Consider the following 17,787-nt stretch of genomic DNA (forward strand, 5'->3'; position numbering starts at 1 on the left):
TAAGGGGTGGGCATAAGTGCACCATTGTGCCTACCGTCCCTATCCTATTGCCCTATAGTACAAATATGCATGTACCTACTTTGCTTTTGTTTATGTTTATACCAATACCTACTATCTTGTACATGCTTTGACAAATAAATAAATAAATAAACAAACAAGTAAATAAGTAAATAAGTAAATAAATAAATAAATAAATAAATAAATAAATAAATAAATAAATAAATAAATAAATAAAATAAGTAAAACAGCTTGCCTAGGTTGTGGTTGAACAACAATCTTGTGCAAGCGCACCCTTTCTCCTTTTGCAAGAATGGTTGGAGGAAGGGGATCCAATGGGGATCCCTGTAGAGTCTAGACCAAGCTTCAACAGCTTCCCTTTCCCCGGCTGTGAACCGGGATGCGCTCCCACGCGCCTTTGTCTCCGCAGCGATAAGCGGATCACGAAGGTTACTAAACCACCACTTCCCCACATATACACATACACACAAGCCGCCTTGGACTATAATTGCCAGCAGCCTCAGCCTCGGGGAGCCACAGTGTGGGTCAAAACCCGACTCGGTGCCATCCCCGGCTAAATTGCGCTCGGACCAATCTATCCTTCGAATCTTCCCGCGCAAAGGCAAATGGCATGCGGGTTTGCCGCGCTCTCTCGAGAAGCGATTCCCAGAGAATCCAAGGTTTAGTGGGGGAAGGGGCCAGGAATCCCACATGCAGGAATGTTGGCCAGCCGACCTGCGCATGACCCGCTCAGCCGGCGCCCCGTCTCGGGAGGCAGGTCAAAGCCGGCATAGGAAGAGCGCATGGGCGGAGCCGCGCAGCTAACAGGTCTAGGACCCGTTCGCCCCGCCCGGTGGCTTTAAAACCCCTGGACACCCCTGGGATGTTTGGGTTTCTGTTTGACCCAGTGCGCTGTGGGAGAGACGTGGTCTGACTGCATTCGTACGGTACGCTCGCTCGAACTGGGATTCGCTGTAGCTGTGGTTTGGTGGACTTTTGGGAAGGCTTGGGTTAAACCGGGCATCCAGAGAAGCCGTAAAATTAGGTGGGTGGTTTTGGACTAGCCAAGTAGCCGACTAACTCGGTTTTTCTATGGCTCGGCGTGTTTGGAAAACCCAGCCAAGGCAAAGAAGGTTTTGAGTTTGCGAGTCCCATGCCAGTGAATTTAATTCAGGGTTTCAATTAGTCCGAAAGCCAGAGAGATGGCGCGCTAAATGAAACAAACTTGGAGAGGAGTTTTTCAGGCTTGCCCGAACTTTAAGGCACAAACTAGCCATATATTTAGTCTAGTGAGCAGTCTGGAAGCAAAGGAAGGGGTGGGGGGAGCGGGAGACACCATTTTCTTCTGTTTTTAAAATGTTATAAAAATTTTAAATAAAAAACAAAGAAAAAACGGGAAGGGCATTTTCAAAGGGAGAGGGTTAAAAGGGAAAAACAGGGATGTGTAAGGAAGGGAAAGTGGAAATTTGAAGTGTAGCCATTCCAGGAAGGCTTAAATTTTTGGTATCTACCTTATATTAAAGGTTAAAGATTTGAGTTGTGGATGATAGTTTAACACAGCTGGGGGTTGTGGGGGTTTCTTGCATACACACCTTGGGAGTTGTGCTGTTGCCCTTTCTGCAGATGTAGAAAGTTGCCTTTAATGGGAGGGGGGTCAAATTTAGCCTGCAGGTGTGAGGTATTTGGCTGTAGCATGGCCACTTTAGCTTGGGACACAAACCATGATTAAACCAAACCATAGCTTAGCATGTGTGAACTCAGCTGTTGTGTTTAAGCCACACAGGGAAGTCTTGGGCTTTGCAAACCCAGCCAGTTCGGGCCACTGGAGAACTAACCAAATTATTTTAGCACATTATGCTGATTCTGTAAACTGATTATAACGGAGATTTCTAACCTGGATAACTTTAAGACTTGTGGACTTCAACTCCCAGAATTCCTTAGCTTTGTCTGAGGAATTCTGGGAATTGAAGTCCACAAGTCTTAAAGTTGCCCAGGTTGGAGACCTCTGACTTAGAGTGCTGTAAAAACACCATGAAGTAGAATATCAGTCTCAGTGCTATTGCAATAACCAACTTGGGATTTATTCTAAAAATTTGAGAAGTAAAATGAAAAATGAATAAACTTGGTTATTCCTAAGAGACCATCCTGTGTTTGTTCCTTGACTACCAGAGATGATGTGAGCAGCTGGTTTTTGCTGCTGTTGAATCTTCACTGTTGAATCTTCTACATCTGTTGAAATTCTGCCTGCCAATCAAACGCCCTGCCAGAATTTCTCTTTGCAGACAATATTGTAGCCTTTGCAAACAATATTATATCTTGAACCATAAGTTCTTGATCCAAAGTCCCCACCCCCATGGAAGTAGGGTGGTTTAATAGCAGCCTGTGTGTAATTATACCAATTCACTCTTAATTGATCTAACTGTGCTTCATTAAGGAACTCAGCTGCCTGCCTTCACACAATAGGTTAGCAGGTAAGCTAAGCATGCGGGCTACATAGAAACATAGAAGATTGAGGGCAGAAAAAGACCTCCTGGTCCATCTAGTCTGCTCTTATACTATTCCTTGTATTTTATCTTAGGGTGGATCTATGTTTATCCCAGGCATGTTTAAATTCAGTGACTGGATTGACCAACCACGTCTGCTGGAAGTTTGTTCCAAGCATCTACTACTCTTTCAGTCAAATAATATTTTCTCACATTGCTTCTGATCTTTTCCCCCAACTAACCTCAGACTGTGCCCCCTTGTTCTTGCGTTCACTTTCCTATTAAAAACACTTCCCTCCTGAACCTTATTTAACCCTTTAACATATTTAAATGTTTCGATCATGTCCCCCCTTTCCCTTCTGTCCTCCAGACTATACAGATGGAGTTCATGAAGTCTTTCCTGATACGTTTTATGCTTAAGACCTTCCACCATTTTTGTAGCCTGTATTTGGACCCGTTCAATTTGATCCATATCTTTTTGTAGGCGAGGTCTCCAAACTGGACACAGTATTCCAAATGTGGTCTCGCCAGTGCTCTATACAGCGGGATCACAATCTCCTTCTTCCTGCTTGTTATACCTCTAGCTATGCAGCCAAGCATTCTATTTTCTGGTTGGTTCTGTAAACAGCCTGCCTACCTTTTAATAAAATGCATTTATCAGACTCCTGATTTTTAGCACGGGTAATGTTCAACTTACAATTGACCACTTAGCAGTCATTCAGGATTCCAGTGGAGCCCCCTCCCACTTAAGACCTGGTTCCAAAATCCCCCCTCCCCTTCCCAGTGGAATTAACTAGTGGAACAGCTTGCCTGCAAGGTTGTGATAGCTCCAACACTTGAGACTTTCAAGAGGAGATTGGACTGCCATTTTTCTAAAATGGTTTAGGGACCCCTGCTTGAGTGGGAAGGGGTTGGACTAGATGACCTTCAGGGTCCCTTCTAACTAGTAATCTAAGTCCTGCAGCAATTTATGCCTTGGGGGGGGGGGGAAGGCATTTTCTGTTTCCAGCAAAATGTGCCCGTAGTGAATATTGGGTTTGTTTAACAACCACGGTGGTGGCTTGAATTTGCTTAATGACCTCTGCAAAATAAGGGTGGGGTAATTGGCTCATTCCATGACATCTGTGGTTTGACCACCACAACGTACTCAGTTGCAATCATAGGTTGAGGACCATAGCACCTGTGTTATTAACAATCAAGCAAGCTAGCTGACTTTGCAGAATTAATGCATTTAAACTGAAGAGTTTGCAGGACCTCAGCTGATGTTTTACAGGGGAAAATGTCATCCACCTGCAAAAAAGCTATTAACAAATTAGAAACACCTGGAGTTCTGCAAGAACTTGATGGGTTTCCTAATGTTGAAAGGGGGAGTCAGTTTCCTGTTGTTAGAACTTTGCCTCTTGATCAGAGCTTCTGGGAAACTCTCTTAACCAGCAGGTTCTTCAGGCTGGAAAAGTTTGAAAACCCCAGTCCTAGAAAAGCATAAATCCCCCCTACTCTTTTTCCCCCCCTAGAAACCATAATGATTAACAATGTATACTAAAAAAAATATATTTTCATATTTTTTAGTGATCAGGCTAGTTCTACCTCTGCAGTATCTCTTGAACAGGAATTCAGGTAAGTACAGTTAAAATTTATTTATTGGTTTGCATTGCACCTTCATTTTTACAAATAACACAAAGTGGTGGACATACCTAACATCCTTTTCTCCTCCTATCTTCTCCACAACAGCCCTGTGAGGTGGGGCAGGTTGAGAGAGTGGGATTGGTCAAAAGTCACCAATATCTTGGTTCCTAGCCTAGTACCTTAAACACTTTTATCCAACAATTAAAGATACCAAAATCCAGTTTTTCAGCTGGTCATCCAAATTCCATCTTGCTTTTGAAAAATAGAAATGGCTTTCATATGTTGGCTAGTGGCTTCTGATCAGCCTGTCCATCTGTTTATTTGAAGGTCTCTCTTGTCCACATTTAACAGAATCAATCTCTGGAAGCAGGGAGATTTGCACGGACAAACTAAATCCAGAATTGCAGTTTTCCTTTTAACCAGATTCAGTCTTATTCTGGCCACAAATGATAGTTTAACTATGTGTAAAACCAACTTACCATTCATCTTTGAAACCTTCCACATGTGCTAAAAATACCTCAGCTCAACGAGTCGGAATAGACCTGTAGAGCTAAACCCTAATTTGTTTCACAAGCCATGATTGACTTTTTACATTAAACCCTAAATGCTGGCTTAAGAATAGAGGAAGCTTACATTTCATAGATACTTTAACCAAAGGGTGAGGAAGAAATAAATTACACAATTTTTACCTTTGTACTGAATCAGAAACTAAACATGGGTTTGACTCTCATGGTTTTAATGTTAGTTTAATAGTTCTCAAAATTGGCCATTTTAAGATCGCACGTCTTAAAATGGCCAATTTTTGAGAACTATTAAAGTCCTCACCACTTCAGTTTCCAAAATTCTCCTGCAGCTTGAAATTGACACAAAGTTTGAGCAATTCCACCAGTGGGGGAGGGGGGTGCTACAAGCCAGAATGCTAAATTGCGCTCGCCGTCGCGGCTCATAAGTTCTTATGGGACCAGCACAATTTTGCTGCTGTACCTGTGGAGGTAGCAAAATTGCGCATGGAGCCGCAGGTACGCCCGTGTTTTGGTGAGTTTGCTTCCACGCATGCCAAAACACAGGCACACCTGTGGCTCCGTGTGCGATTTTGCTACCTCCACAGGTGCAGAAGCAAAATTGTGCTGGTCACGCAAGCACTCACGTGCCGCGGCGGCGAGCTCAATTTTGCATTCCAGCTTGTAACCCACTGCTGCCTATCCTGTAGGCCAGTGTTTTTCAACCAGTGTGCCATGGCACACTAGTGTGCCGTGAGACATGGTCAGGTGTGCCGCGAAACTCAGAGAGAAAGAAAGAAAGAAAGAAAGCAAGAGAGAGAAAGCAAGAGAGAAAAAAAGCAAGAGAGAGAAAGAGCGAGAGAGAGAGAAAGAGAACAAGAGAGAAAGAAAGCAAGAGAGAGGGAAAGAGAACAAGACAAAGCAAGAGAGAGAGAGAGCAAGAGAGAAAAAGAAAGCAAGAGAGAGAGAGGGAGGGAAGGAGAGAGAGAAAGACATAGAAGGACATAGGGAGGGAGAGAGAAAGAGAGCAAAAAAGAGAGGGAGGAAGGAAGAGAAAGAAAGAGGGATGGAGAGAGAGAAAGAAAGAGGAAGGGAGGAAGAGAAAGAGGGAGGGAGAAAGAAATAGAGCGAAGGGAAGGAAGAGAGAGAGAATTTTTTTGTCCAAACTTTTTTTAGCGCCCCCCCCCCCCCCCCCCCGCTTAATGTGCCCCAGGGTTTCGTAAATGCAAAAAATGTGCCATGGCTCAAAAAAGGTTGAAAATCACTGCTGTAGGCAATAATTGGCTGAGGGAACTTGAATGTGTGAACTGGTTTCTTAATCAAGTGTTGAGTAAGTACATGGCTTTATAAAGGGGTTTATAAAATTTGCATTTTGGGTTAGTAGGGTATTTGCCCTTCTGGAATATCCTGGAGTTGTGGCCTGATGACAGGGAAGAGATCTCTACTACAGATAGTCCTCAACTTACAACCATTATTTTAGTGATCATTCAATTTGAACAGCACTGTATTCAACTTATGACCATTGTAGTATCTCCACGATCAAAATTTGGAGACTTGGCAACGGGAGTAGAGTCAACGGAGAAGCCAGGTCCATTTAGCCCAGAGGTCTTCGAACTTGGACACTTTAAGACATGTGGGCTTCAACTCACAGAATTCTCCAGCCAGCTGTAGCTGGCTGGAGAATTCTGGGAGTTGAAGTCCACAAGTCTTAAAGTTGCCAAGTTTGGGGACCCCTGAAATTTAGCCACCATATAACTAACTTTAACAACTGCAAAGTGATTTACTTAATTATGGCAAGCAAGGTCATAAAAATTTGCTTTGCAACTGTCTGGCTTAGTCGTGGTTACAATTGTATTTGTAAATTGAGGACCAACTGTATTAATAAACAGGGGTGGGGAAAGAGCTTTGATGACCACCATAGTTGTTAAAAGAAAAAAAATGTATTTAAAGAAAACCTTTTAAAATGGTTAATTACAAAGACTCCAAAGGCTTCTTCAGGGTTTACCACTCTGGATAAATGTAAGTTGGTAACTAAACAAGCACACCTGAAGTGTGAAAATGGGTCTGGGGTCCCTTATGGTTGTCTGAATCAAACATGGGCAGTTGGTGGGGTGGGGGTTAATTCCACTAAACATAACTCAACCAGCTACCTGATATCTTCCAACTGGGGCTTTCCTCTGAGGTTCTCAAATCCCAGGCTGGCAAAAGCCCCCTGGGGTCATTTGCCAATCCCCCCCACCCCCACTCCAGCCTCCCTGCCCCCCCCCCCCAGGGATTGCCACCAGGCAGCCCCCTCTGGCTGCAACCAGGAAGGCTTGCCCTAAAGCAGTGGTTCTCAACCTGGGGGGGGGGGGTGGATCGACCATTTCACAGGGGTTGTGTAAGACCAGGGGAAAGACCCCTGGTGTTAGGAACTAAAGCTTCTATTCTGGCGCCTTGCAATACTGTATATTTTTACCATCTGACCAATCAGGCTTTTACAGTGGGGGTGTCCCTCCGACTTTCCTTCCAATCAGCTTAAAGCTCCGCTGGGAGAATTGGCGCTAGACTTATGGCTGGGGGTCACCCCAATTAAGGGGCCGCAGCATTAGAAAGATTGAGAACCACTGCCCTACAGCCAATTCCAAAATGGAGAAAGAAGACGGCAGGGAGGTCTCGAACGGTGCCCCGCCACTGGAGCCCGATCCACGGACACCGGCGAGACGCGGGCAAAAAAAAACCCCACCAGAAATTGCTGCCCGCGCGCGCACACACCGAACGTGTGAATAATCCCCTTTGCCGCCGCCGCGGATCCAGCCAATCCCTGCGCCCTCCTTTCTCTCTCTCACTCCGGGAAGGGAGGAGGGAGGCTACTATAGGTTTCAGCCCGTCCCTCCTCCTCCTTCTCTGGCAGCCGCCGAGCGTGTGGCTCCGCCAAGGGAGGAGGGCTAGGAGAGAGAGAGAGAGGGAGAGGGAGGCCGGGCAGGAAGCGAGCCGGCCCGTCTCTGGCTGGGCTCCCTGGTCACCACCTGCGTCAGCGCACAGGAGTTTTCCACTGACGAAAAAGGGCAGCGCAAAGCAGCTGGAAGGAGGCGGAGCGGCGGCGGCGGCTGCAATAGCAGATCTCAGTCGCGCCAAGCACGGGCAGGCAGCTCAGCGCCGCTTCTCTCCGCCGCTGCGATGCGCGCCTGGGCTGCCGCTCCACCTCCCGCAGGATTTCCCTGAAGGCGACTCTGCGCTCCTCCGGCGGATGTGTCCTGGAGCCTCGAGCGGCGCCTGTAAGTGTCTCCGTCGGGGCCGCTGGAGCCGGAGGGTTAAGAGACGCCGCCGCCACCACCGCTGTGACTCGCCCGAAGGAGTGGGCGCTCCTGGGGCGGTGGGGGCAGCGGGGAAGGGTCCTGGCTGACCGTGGGGGGCAGAGGGTGTCCTATAGGATGGGGGGCGGGGCGGGTTTGGCCGGAGGGAACTCGCGCCTCGAAAGAAAGGCACGTCGGGGTAGGCACGGACGAGAGCTAGCTACACTGGAGATGGCGGGGGATGCCCGACCCAGAGGGGGCGCTGTGGAGGCTGGGCAACCGAGAGTTCCCACCGTCGGAAAGGAATTCCAGCTCTTGGGCAGAGTGTTGAAGTCGTCGGGTGGGTGGGTGGATGGGTGGGTAGACACGTGTGGGAAAGTGGGTGTGCGGGTTGGGGGAGGGTCTCGCTCCCCAAGTGGTGGGACCCCGGCCGGACCCCCTGGCTGGCAAGAGGCCGGTCTTGACTCAAGCGCAACGAGGGGTTTGTTTGACCTAGACAAGGCTGCCCCCTTCTGGTGGGCCGGGGAAACAAAGTTTTCCGGGTCGGGTCGCGGAATCCCTGACTCCCCCTTCGGGCGCTGATCCGAAGCGACTTCGCTTTTTAGCATTCCCCTCCCGGGTCGACGCCAGAGGTGAGCGTCCGATTGCCGAGGAGGTAAAGCAAAGCGCTCACGGGTCGGGGGAAACTACCTGCCTACTTACTTCTGATCCTCACGGTCACTTTTACCTGCGGGACATTTGGGGAGTGAGGGGCGGGAAGGGTTGCTGGGGGGGGACGTGCCAGCCCGGGTGGTGGTGGTTTGAATAGAACTCGCCCCACTTGTTTTGGAACTCGGCGTTTGGGTCTTTCGCTGGCTTCGCTTCCAGTTCTGACCCACTTTGAGATATCTTTAATATCGGGGGCTGCTTCTGGTGGGCCGCACAACGGACTCCCCCCCCCCAAACAATGTTGACAGGCTGGTGTGAATTTTCTGGGGGACCCCCCCTGCCAGAGGGGGCTAAGAGTGCGGCTAAGAATGAATGAAGGCGAGGCGGGTTTTCTCTCTCTTTCTCCTAAGCGCTCTCTTCCTGTTGGTCTCCTCTCCTGTTTGTCACAGCTGACTCCGGGGAAATACTGTGTCTTCGATTCCTGGGAAGTGACTCACAGCAGCAGAAGTCAGCGCCTCTTCTTCTAAACACGAGGGTTTGCCAGTTAGCGAGGCTTGCGTAATTTAGCAGTGACGGAATGGCGAGGGCTGCTGGAACTCAGCTGCCGTGATGTCACAAACTGACCGGAACCCGGGCATCAAACCCCGATGTCCGGTTAAAACCTAGCTTAAGGGGGTTGCTAACTCTTTTCCATTGACAGTCCAAGAAGGAGATCAGAATCTGGCAGCATCTCTGCCAATTTATTGGGTTAGTTATTGTAAAAGTACTGCTTGCTGTTCCTGCTTAGTTTGGCGTAACTCTGTACAGGGGGGGGGGGTTTAGTTTCTGGTCCAATTTGGTGGTGATGATAGTTGTAGATCCCGTGTGAGCCCCATGAAGGAGGGCTGTGAGTTTTAACTTGCTCAGAATAAACCTGCAGCAGAGGGTCTGAAAATAAGCCGGTAATTCTCTTGTCCCATGGAGTATTGTTATGGTTTTAGCCTATGAACTGTGTGTATGTTGCTTTCCTTGATAGTAAGAACTCTGTGAGATCTGTAGACCTGCATCTTTGGACACAAATTGAACTAACCATGGGACAATTAATTCCTCCCTCCCTTCTTTCTTTCTTTCTTTCTTTCTTTCTTTCTATCTTTCTTTCTTTCTTTCTTTTTTCTCTCCCTTTTCTTCTTTCCTCTTCCTTTCTTCCCTTCTTCCTCTTTATCTCTCCCTTCCTTTCCTCCCTCCCTCCTTCCTTCTTTCTTCCTCTTTCTTTCTCTCTCTCTTCCTTTCTTCCTCTTCTTTTATCTCTCACTCTCTCTCTTTTCCTTCCCTCCCTTTCTCTCTCTCTCTCCTTCTCTCTTTCCCCCCCTTTTCTGATTCATTTTTAAAACTCCAATAACAGTTTATGTTCCAGTTGCTCTTTTGTAAGACTAATTCAGTCGCTCTCCTCTGTACTAGAGCAACACCTACTGGTACTAAAGAAGATTAACCATAATCCCATTGTTTGCTAAACTGTTTTGTATGTTGTCCTTTTGAGCTGAAGGGATATCTGGTCTCCCTAAAGTTTTAACACAAGCATTCCTAGTCAGGTGTTCCCTCTGTGTGTTTATCACGGTGAAAAATCCTTTTGAAGCTGTGTAGAGACTTATAAAATATTATCTGCAGTCAGGATACAGTAAATGGTTTCATCTTTTCAAACGCTTTGGTTACCTTTATTTACCTTATTAAGGATACAGCATAATGAAGTTGAATCAGAGATTGCTTAAGCATTCAGTAGTTAGCATATAGTTGGATTGCGCAAGGAGTGTGGCTATTAACTACACAAAAGATTTAAAAATCCACACACTTTTGCCTAAAATAAATTTCTTACATGCTGTTGCTCAAGTCATTCTTTTGAAATCAAAACTAAGTGGTATTAAAATTCAGCCGCGTGAAATCTTCCATAATAGCCATTTTAGTTTTTATTTACTTTTTTTTTAAAAAAAAAATCATTTGGGAAACCAAAGTAGGGTTTGCCAGTTAGGATAAAGCAAATGTCAACTTCCAAAGAGGTTTTGACCATACAGTAAACCATGTTGAAGGCCCATCAACATATATTTTTTTAAAAAATATTATATTCAGAAAAAAATTCAGATTTTTTTTTCTTTGTGTACCTTCACTTTTATGGCCAGAAGGAATGCAACCATTAAAATGATAAATGGGTGGTTTTGTAATATAGGTGGGAGGGAAGGGGGGGGGGGCTGAATTGCATATGTAATATATTAACTTAATTAATTAATTAATTAATTAATTATGTAATATATTCCTTGGGCACCTTTAGGTTGAAAGCATTATTAGGCACCAAATATGGTAATCTTGTAACAATCGCTAGATGTCACCAAAGAAGTCTTTTTAAAAACCCTCTTCCTTCCTTCCTTCCTTCCTTCCTTCCTTCCTTCCTTCCTTCCTTCCTTCCTTCCTATTTGCCACGATCAATTTAGAAGTATATCTGACCTGAAGTCAGGTTTCTCAATCTCTGATATGTGGATTTCAAATACCCTGAGTTGGGTAATGGAGCATCTGGAAGCAAACTCAGAGAGAACCAACTACTTTGCAGATAGGTGTGTGTATGCCCTAAACCAGTGCTTCCCAACCTTGGCAACTTGAAGATATTTGGACTTCAACTCCCAGAATTCCCCAGCCAGCGAATGCTGGCTGGGGAATTCTGAGAGTTGAAGTCCAAATATCTTCAAGTTGCCAAGGTTGGGAAACACTGCCCTAAACCACTTTAAGACTTATGGACTTCAACCCCCAGAATTGCTGGCTGGGGAATTCTGGGAGTTGAAGTCCACAAGTTTTAAAGTTGCCAAGGTTGGCAAGACCTATCCAAAGGTACCGCTTGGCCTTCTAATCTGAAACTTTGCACAGTTCTAACAGGTGTGTCTGTTTGATTTCAGAACATCGCTGTACAGTAACAGACTAATAGAATAACATAGTTGGAAGGGCCATAGAGGTCTTGTAGTCCATCCCCTTGCTCAGGAAATCCTATATTATTTCAGACAAATGGTGGTACATCCCCTTACAAGCCTTCTGGAGGCAAGTTGTTCCACTGATCAATTCTTTTTACTGTCAGGGAAAATAAAAGGAAGTACAGTGTTCCCTCAATTTTCGAACTTTGCGAAAAGCCTATACCACGTTTTTTCAAAATATTAATTAAAAAATACTTTGCGTTTTCCCCCCCTGTACCACGGTTTTTCCCACCCGTTGACGTCATATGTCATCGCCAAACTTTCGTCTGCCTTTAATAAATATTTTTAATAAACTTTAATAAATAAACATGGTGAGTAATAATCTGAATGGTTGCTAAGGGGGTGGGAAATTGCAGTTTAGGGGTTTAAAGTGTTAAGGGAAGGCTTGTGATACTGTTCACAGCCAAAAATAGTGTATTTACTTCTGCATCTCTACTTCGCGGAAATTTGACTTTCGCGGGCGGTCTCGGAACGCATCCCCCGCGAAAAGCGAGGGAACACTGTATCTCCTTAATTCCAAATTACTTCTCAATTAGTTTGCATCCATTGCTTCTTGTCCTGCCTTCAGGTGCTTTGGAGAATAGCTGGACTCTCATACTTTGTGGCAGCCCCTCAAATATTGGAAGACTACTATCATGTCTCCCCTAGTCCTTCTTTTCACTAAATTAGAGAGACCCAATTCCTGCAACTCCTTCTTTCTATGTGTTAGCCTCCATCCCCCTAATTGCCTTTGCTACTTTCCTCTGCACTCTTTCTGGAATTTCGATATCTTTATTTACATTGTGGTGACCACAACTGGATTGAGAAGTGTGGCCTTACCAAGGCATTATAAAGCGACATTAACTCTTCCCACCTATTTTCAGTCTGTTTGTAGGACATTCTGTAAGCTGGAGGTAGTGATTGGCTTTAAGCATTTTAGTGTGCAGGTGTTTTCTTACCACGTTCCCACTGGTTTTGTTAGTGAAATTATTGCATATTTAAAACAACAACACTTCATTCTAGTGCACCATCAGTGTTCTGCTGTCAGAGGTTCTCCATCTGGTTGTGTGTTACTAAGAAAGAGATTTGTCTGCAGCTACATGTAAAGTTAAAAGGTACAATATTCAGAGCGTACTCACTGGGAGGCAAACACGGGAATTATTCATTGGCAATCAAATATAGAGCATTTGACTAAGCACGGAGCGACGTCCATATTTTTGCCACCACATTCCCATCCTGATTTTAAAAGCAGATGGAATATTCATAGATGTAAAAGAGACAAATTTTCTCATCATGGATTGCATGGATGATGGGTCTGTCATCTTTTTCAATAAACTTGCATTTTGGTTCACAACCAACTGACACTGTTTCATAAGTACAGAACCCTCAGCTGATACCGTTAGGCCTCAACTAATAACCATTTTACAGGTAGTTTTTGAACTAACATCTGCTCACTTAGTGACTGTTGAAGGTTTCAGTGGCACTGACCGTTTCTCACCCTTGCAGCATTCTTGTGGCCACACTGTCAAAATTTGAACGCTTGGTAAATGGCTCATATTTATGATGGTTCTGGGGTCACGTGGACCCCTTTTGCGACTTTCTGGCAAGCAAGGTCAGTGGGGAAGCCAGATTCACTTAGCAACCGTGTTCCTAGCGGAACAACTGCAGTGATTTTACCAACAGCTGTAGCAAGAAAGGCCGTAGAGTGGGGCAAAATTCACTTAGCAACTATCTTGCTATCTTGTCGGGCTCGATTGTGGTCATAAGCCAAGCACTATGTGCATCTCATGCTTTATGGAGTTATTTATCAAACTTTACACCCTACCACAATTCAACTATTGCTCTTCGTTGAATTGAGCCCTTCTAGAGGAACAAATGCTGGGGCACAGTTGCAGTAAATAATTGGCTTTTTGCTCTGGGATCAAGACCTTATCTGACATGCAGGAAAAGACTGTCTGTCTGTCTATCTATCTATCATTGTCTGTCTGTCTGCATGCCTGCCTATCATCTCTCTATCTTGTATCTATCTATCTATCTATCTATCTATCTATCTATCTATCTATCTATCTATCTATCTATCATCTGCCTGCCTGCCTGCCTACCTACCTACCATCTCTCTATCTGTCTGTCTATCTATCATCGTCTGTCTGCCTGCCTACCTACCTATCATCTCTCTATCTTGTATCTATCTATCTATCTATCTATCTATCTATCTATCTATCTATCTATCTATCATCTGCCTGCCTGCCTGCCTGCCCGCCCGCCCGCCCCGCCCGCCCGCCCGCCCACCCACCTACCTACCTACCTACCTATCATCTCTATCTGTCTGTCTGTCTATCATCGTCTGTCTGTCTGCCTGCCTGCCTACCTACCTACCTATCATCTCTCTATCTTGTATCTATCTATCTATCTATCTATCTATCTATCTATCTATCTATCTATCTATCTATCTAACTATCCATCATCCATCTATCTATCTATCCATCCATCCATCTTGTATCTATCTCTGTCTATCTGCCCAACTCCAACTTTCTACACTTTGAATTGTTTCTTTTTCATTTTGAGATGGGAATTTGTGTGTGTGTGCGAGAGAGAGAGAGGGAGGGGTGTAAGTCCTGTGTGTTCTTTTGTATCTTTGTCCCACAGCAAGCCTCTTCGTCTATTTTTAGCAGTAGTGAGTTAATGAAACCCTAGATCACTTTCCCCCCCCCCCACCTTAGCAACTTTTAAGATGGACAAACATCAACTTGCAGTATTCCCCAGCAAGCATGCCTGGACTTCCAGAATTTTGGGAGTTCAGGGTGTTGAAATCCACATACCAAAGATTGAGAGACCTGACCTCACACCAGGAAGGCTTCTAAATTGATCATGGCAAATAGGGAGGGAGGGAGGGAGGGAGGGAGGGAGGGAGGAAGGAAGGAAGGAAGGATGGATTATATCCATCCCTTCGTGAATGGTGTTAGTGGTGCACAGCAGGAAAAAGTTATTTAATAATTGTAGGTCTCTTCCCCGGTGCAAATATTTGAAATTAGCTAAATTAACTTAAAATATTTTCAAGGCATACTGCAAAGTTATAGTCTGTATGACTGTGCAGGAAAAAAAATTAGGTTGCCCTAGAGCATATCGAAAGACATTCAAATTTCTGGGCAATACCCTCACATTCCTAAGTTATTCTCACCGCCAGGCACACTTTTTCCCCTTCTTCTTTTTCCTCCTTTTTGATGTGACCATACACCATTGGTCTATAAATGTGATGGGATTCCCTAGAGAGAGAGAGAGAGGCTTATAAATAGCTTTTCCCTGCTCGCCAAGATGAGTCAAAAGAGCTGCCAGCAACCAGAATGTTTTTCCCCCCCTGAAGAGATTGGAAGAGAGTCAGTAACATGTTGTAGACTTATTTGCTCTGTTGGCAAAGGTTGTGTTGAGGTGTAGCTAGTTTTGGGTGCTTTGCAAAACAAAATTAAACCTCTCTTCAACCCCTAAAAAAGGTGAATCTTCTTAATAGGGCTGATGAATATGGCACAATTTAGCTTGGGAACCTATACAAGATTTATGGCCACAATTTGAGCCCGAAACCTATGTGAGTTTTGCCCAATGTTATGACCTTTCTTGCCACAGTTATGAAACGAATCACTTCTGCTGCTGTTAAGTTAGTATCTTGATTGTTAAATGAATGTAGCATCCCTATTGATTGTCAGAAGGGCGAAGAAAAAAAATCACATGATCCCAGGAGCCTGCAAACGTCATAAATATGAACTATTTGTCAAGCATTTGTGCTGCCTGTGGAAGCTGCAATAGTCATAAGTGTGAAGAATGGTCATAATGCATTTTTCAGTGTTGTAACTTTGAATAGTCACTAAACAAACTTTTTGTAAGTTCAGGACTACCTGTAGCTTGCAAACCACTGCATTTTCAGGGTTTAGATGGGTGAATGTCTAGAACATAATTTTATTTATTTATTTATTTATTTTTATTCATTTGTTTTGTCAAGTACATATTGGTGGTATACAAAGATATAATAATATTCATATACATGATATTAATAAGAGAGAAACATTAGGAGAGGGGACAGAAGGCACACTGGTGCACTTATGCACGCCCCTTACTGACCTCTTAGGAATTGGGAGAGGTCAAGAGTGGATAGTCTAAGGGTAAGATTTTGGGGGTTAGGTGATGATACTACAGAGTCTTGTAGTGAGTTCCATGCCTCAATTACTCAGTTTCTAAACTCATATTTTCTGCAGTCTGGTTTAGAGCGGTTTACTTTAAGTTTGTATCTGTTGCGTGCTCATTTGTTGTTGTGGTTGAAGCCGAAGTAGTCATTGACAAGAAGGACGTTGTAGCAGATGCTTTTATTGGCTATGCTTAGGTTGTGTTTAAGGCAACGTTGTTCTAAGCTTTCTAAACCTAGGATTGTGAGTCTAGTTCTGTAGGGTAGGGGTAGGCAAAGTTAGCTCTTCTATGACTTGTGGACTTCAACTCCCAGAATTCCTGAGCCAGTCATGCTAGCTCAGGAATTCTAGGAGTTGAAGTCCACATGTCATAGAAGAGCCAACTTTGCCTACCTCTGGTATAGAGTATTCTGTTGCGAGTGGAGGACTCTTCTTGTAAAGTATCTCTGGACATTTTCTAGTTTATCTCCGAAATGCGGTGTGGGCTCCCGACAGATAAGCTGCATTCAAGGATTGGTCTGGCGAAAGTTTTGTATGCTCTGGTTAGCAGTTTACTATTGGTCTGGTTAGTAGTTTCAGTATTGGTCTGGCTGATGCTCAACCTTTGAGTTCCAATCTACATCCACAATCACTTTTCTCTGTTAAGATTCAGGTTTCTTCAACTGCCAATGAAGTATCTTAATCCTTTTTGTTTTGTTTTGTTGTTTAAGGACGTTTCTTCAGGAAACACAGTGCTGTTATTTATGGCACAGAGGTCTGAAAATAGATTCCCACTAGATGCCTGTTAAGAGAAACCAAGGACTGGAGAAGTGTGGGTGGCGTCTTCGTTGCCATCAGCCTCTAGGTTGCTTTCTCAAAGTAGCGCCTTGGTGGTTAAATCAGTCTCGGGAGTAAATCATTGCTCCCAAGCCCAGCACCCACACAGCTGGCATTGCTCCTGTAGCTGAAACCAGATTTGGAAAGCACCGCGGTCTATGCAGCAGCGCCAAAGAGGCTGGCTGGGCTTCCTGAGGCTGCGCCCAAGTTGGCACTGGGAGACCAAAGAGTCTCCGAAGCCAAATGTCCTTAACTTCCCTTATGTACACAGCATGGTTTCATACATCCAGGCAGCTGGACGTTGGCTGGCTTTTTTAGGAAAAAGGAGTGGGATCCTAATCTTTATTTTTTATTTATTTATTTATTTAGTCCAATACATAATGCACATTGAAGAGAATAGATATGTAGTGATATAGCTAAAGAAAAGAATAGAAGAAAAGATATAAAAGTATAGGTGAACAAATTTGAAAGGAAGAAAAGATATATGAGATAAGGAGAGACAATTGGACAGGGGACGGAAGGCACACTGGTGCACTTATGCACGCCCCTTACTGACCTCTAAGGAACCTGGAGAGGTCAATCGTGGATAGTCTAAGAGAAAAATGTTGGGGGTTAGGGGTTGACACTACTGAGTCAGGTAATGAGTTCCATGCTTCGACAACTCGGTTGCTAACAGTCAAGTTTGGAGGGGTTAATATTAAGTTTCAGTCTGTTGCGTGCTCTTGTGTTGTTGTGATTCAAGCTGAAGTAGTCATTGACAAGTAGAACGTTGCAGCATATGATCTTGTGGGCAATACTTAGATCGTGTTTTAGGCGTCATAGTTCTAAGCTTTCTAGACCTAGGATTGATAGTCTGCTTTCATAGGGTATTCTGTTTCGAGTGGAGGAATGAAGGGCTCTTCTGGTGAAGTATCTTTGGACATTTTCAAGGGTGTTGATGTCCGAGAGGTGGTATGGGTTCCAGACAGATGAACTGTATTCAAGGATGGGTCTGGCAAAAGTTTTGTAGGCTCTGGTGAGTAGTGTGAGATTGCCAGAGCAGAAGCTGCGTAGGATCAGGTTAACAACTCTAGAAGCCTTTTTGGCGATATTGTTGCAGTGGGCTTTGGCACTTAGGTCATTTGATATTAGTATTCCAAGGTCTTTTACTGAGTGGGGGTTGGCTGTGAGAATTTGTTTATTCAGTTTATATATGAGGTTCGGATTCTTTTTGCCGATGTGGAGGGTAGAACATTTGCTGGTTGATATTTGAAGTTGCCGGGTATTAGACCAACCTGAGAGGTACCTTTGAAAACAAAGCATTT

The 17,787-nt window shown here is 44.6% G+C and overlaps 1 protein-coding gene across 2 annotated transcripts in view; it reads left to right on the forward strand.

Annotated features, from left to right (window-relative positions):
* Nucleotides 1–800: 800 nt before the first annotated feature.
* The window catches only part of CSRNP1 (cysteine and serine rich nuclear protein 1), a 31,403-nt gene continuing 14,416 nt past the window's right edge, over nucleotides 801–17,787 (forward strand). Inside the window, exons 1-2 of one of the 2 annotated variants that reach the window (XM_070726370.1) lie at nucleotides 801–944; nucleotides 4,050–4,097. The gene's annotated coding sequence lies outside the window, so the exon portion shown is untranslated. Of the gene's footprint in view, nucleotides 945–4,049; nucleotides 4,098–7,705; nucleotides 7,864–17,787 lie in introns of those variants that run through there. The other variant, XM_070726371.1, reaches the window with a different exon arrangement.

Source organism: Erythrolamprus reginae, chromosome Z (genome assembly GCF_031021105.1).
Source record: "Erythrolamprus reginae isolate rEryReg1 chromosome Z, rEryReg1.hap1, whole genome shotgun sequence".
Classification (NCBI taxonomy): domain Eukaryota; kingdom Metazoa; phylum Chordata; class Lepidosauria; order Squamata; family Dipsadidae; genus Erythrolamprus; species Erythrolamprus reginae.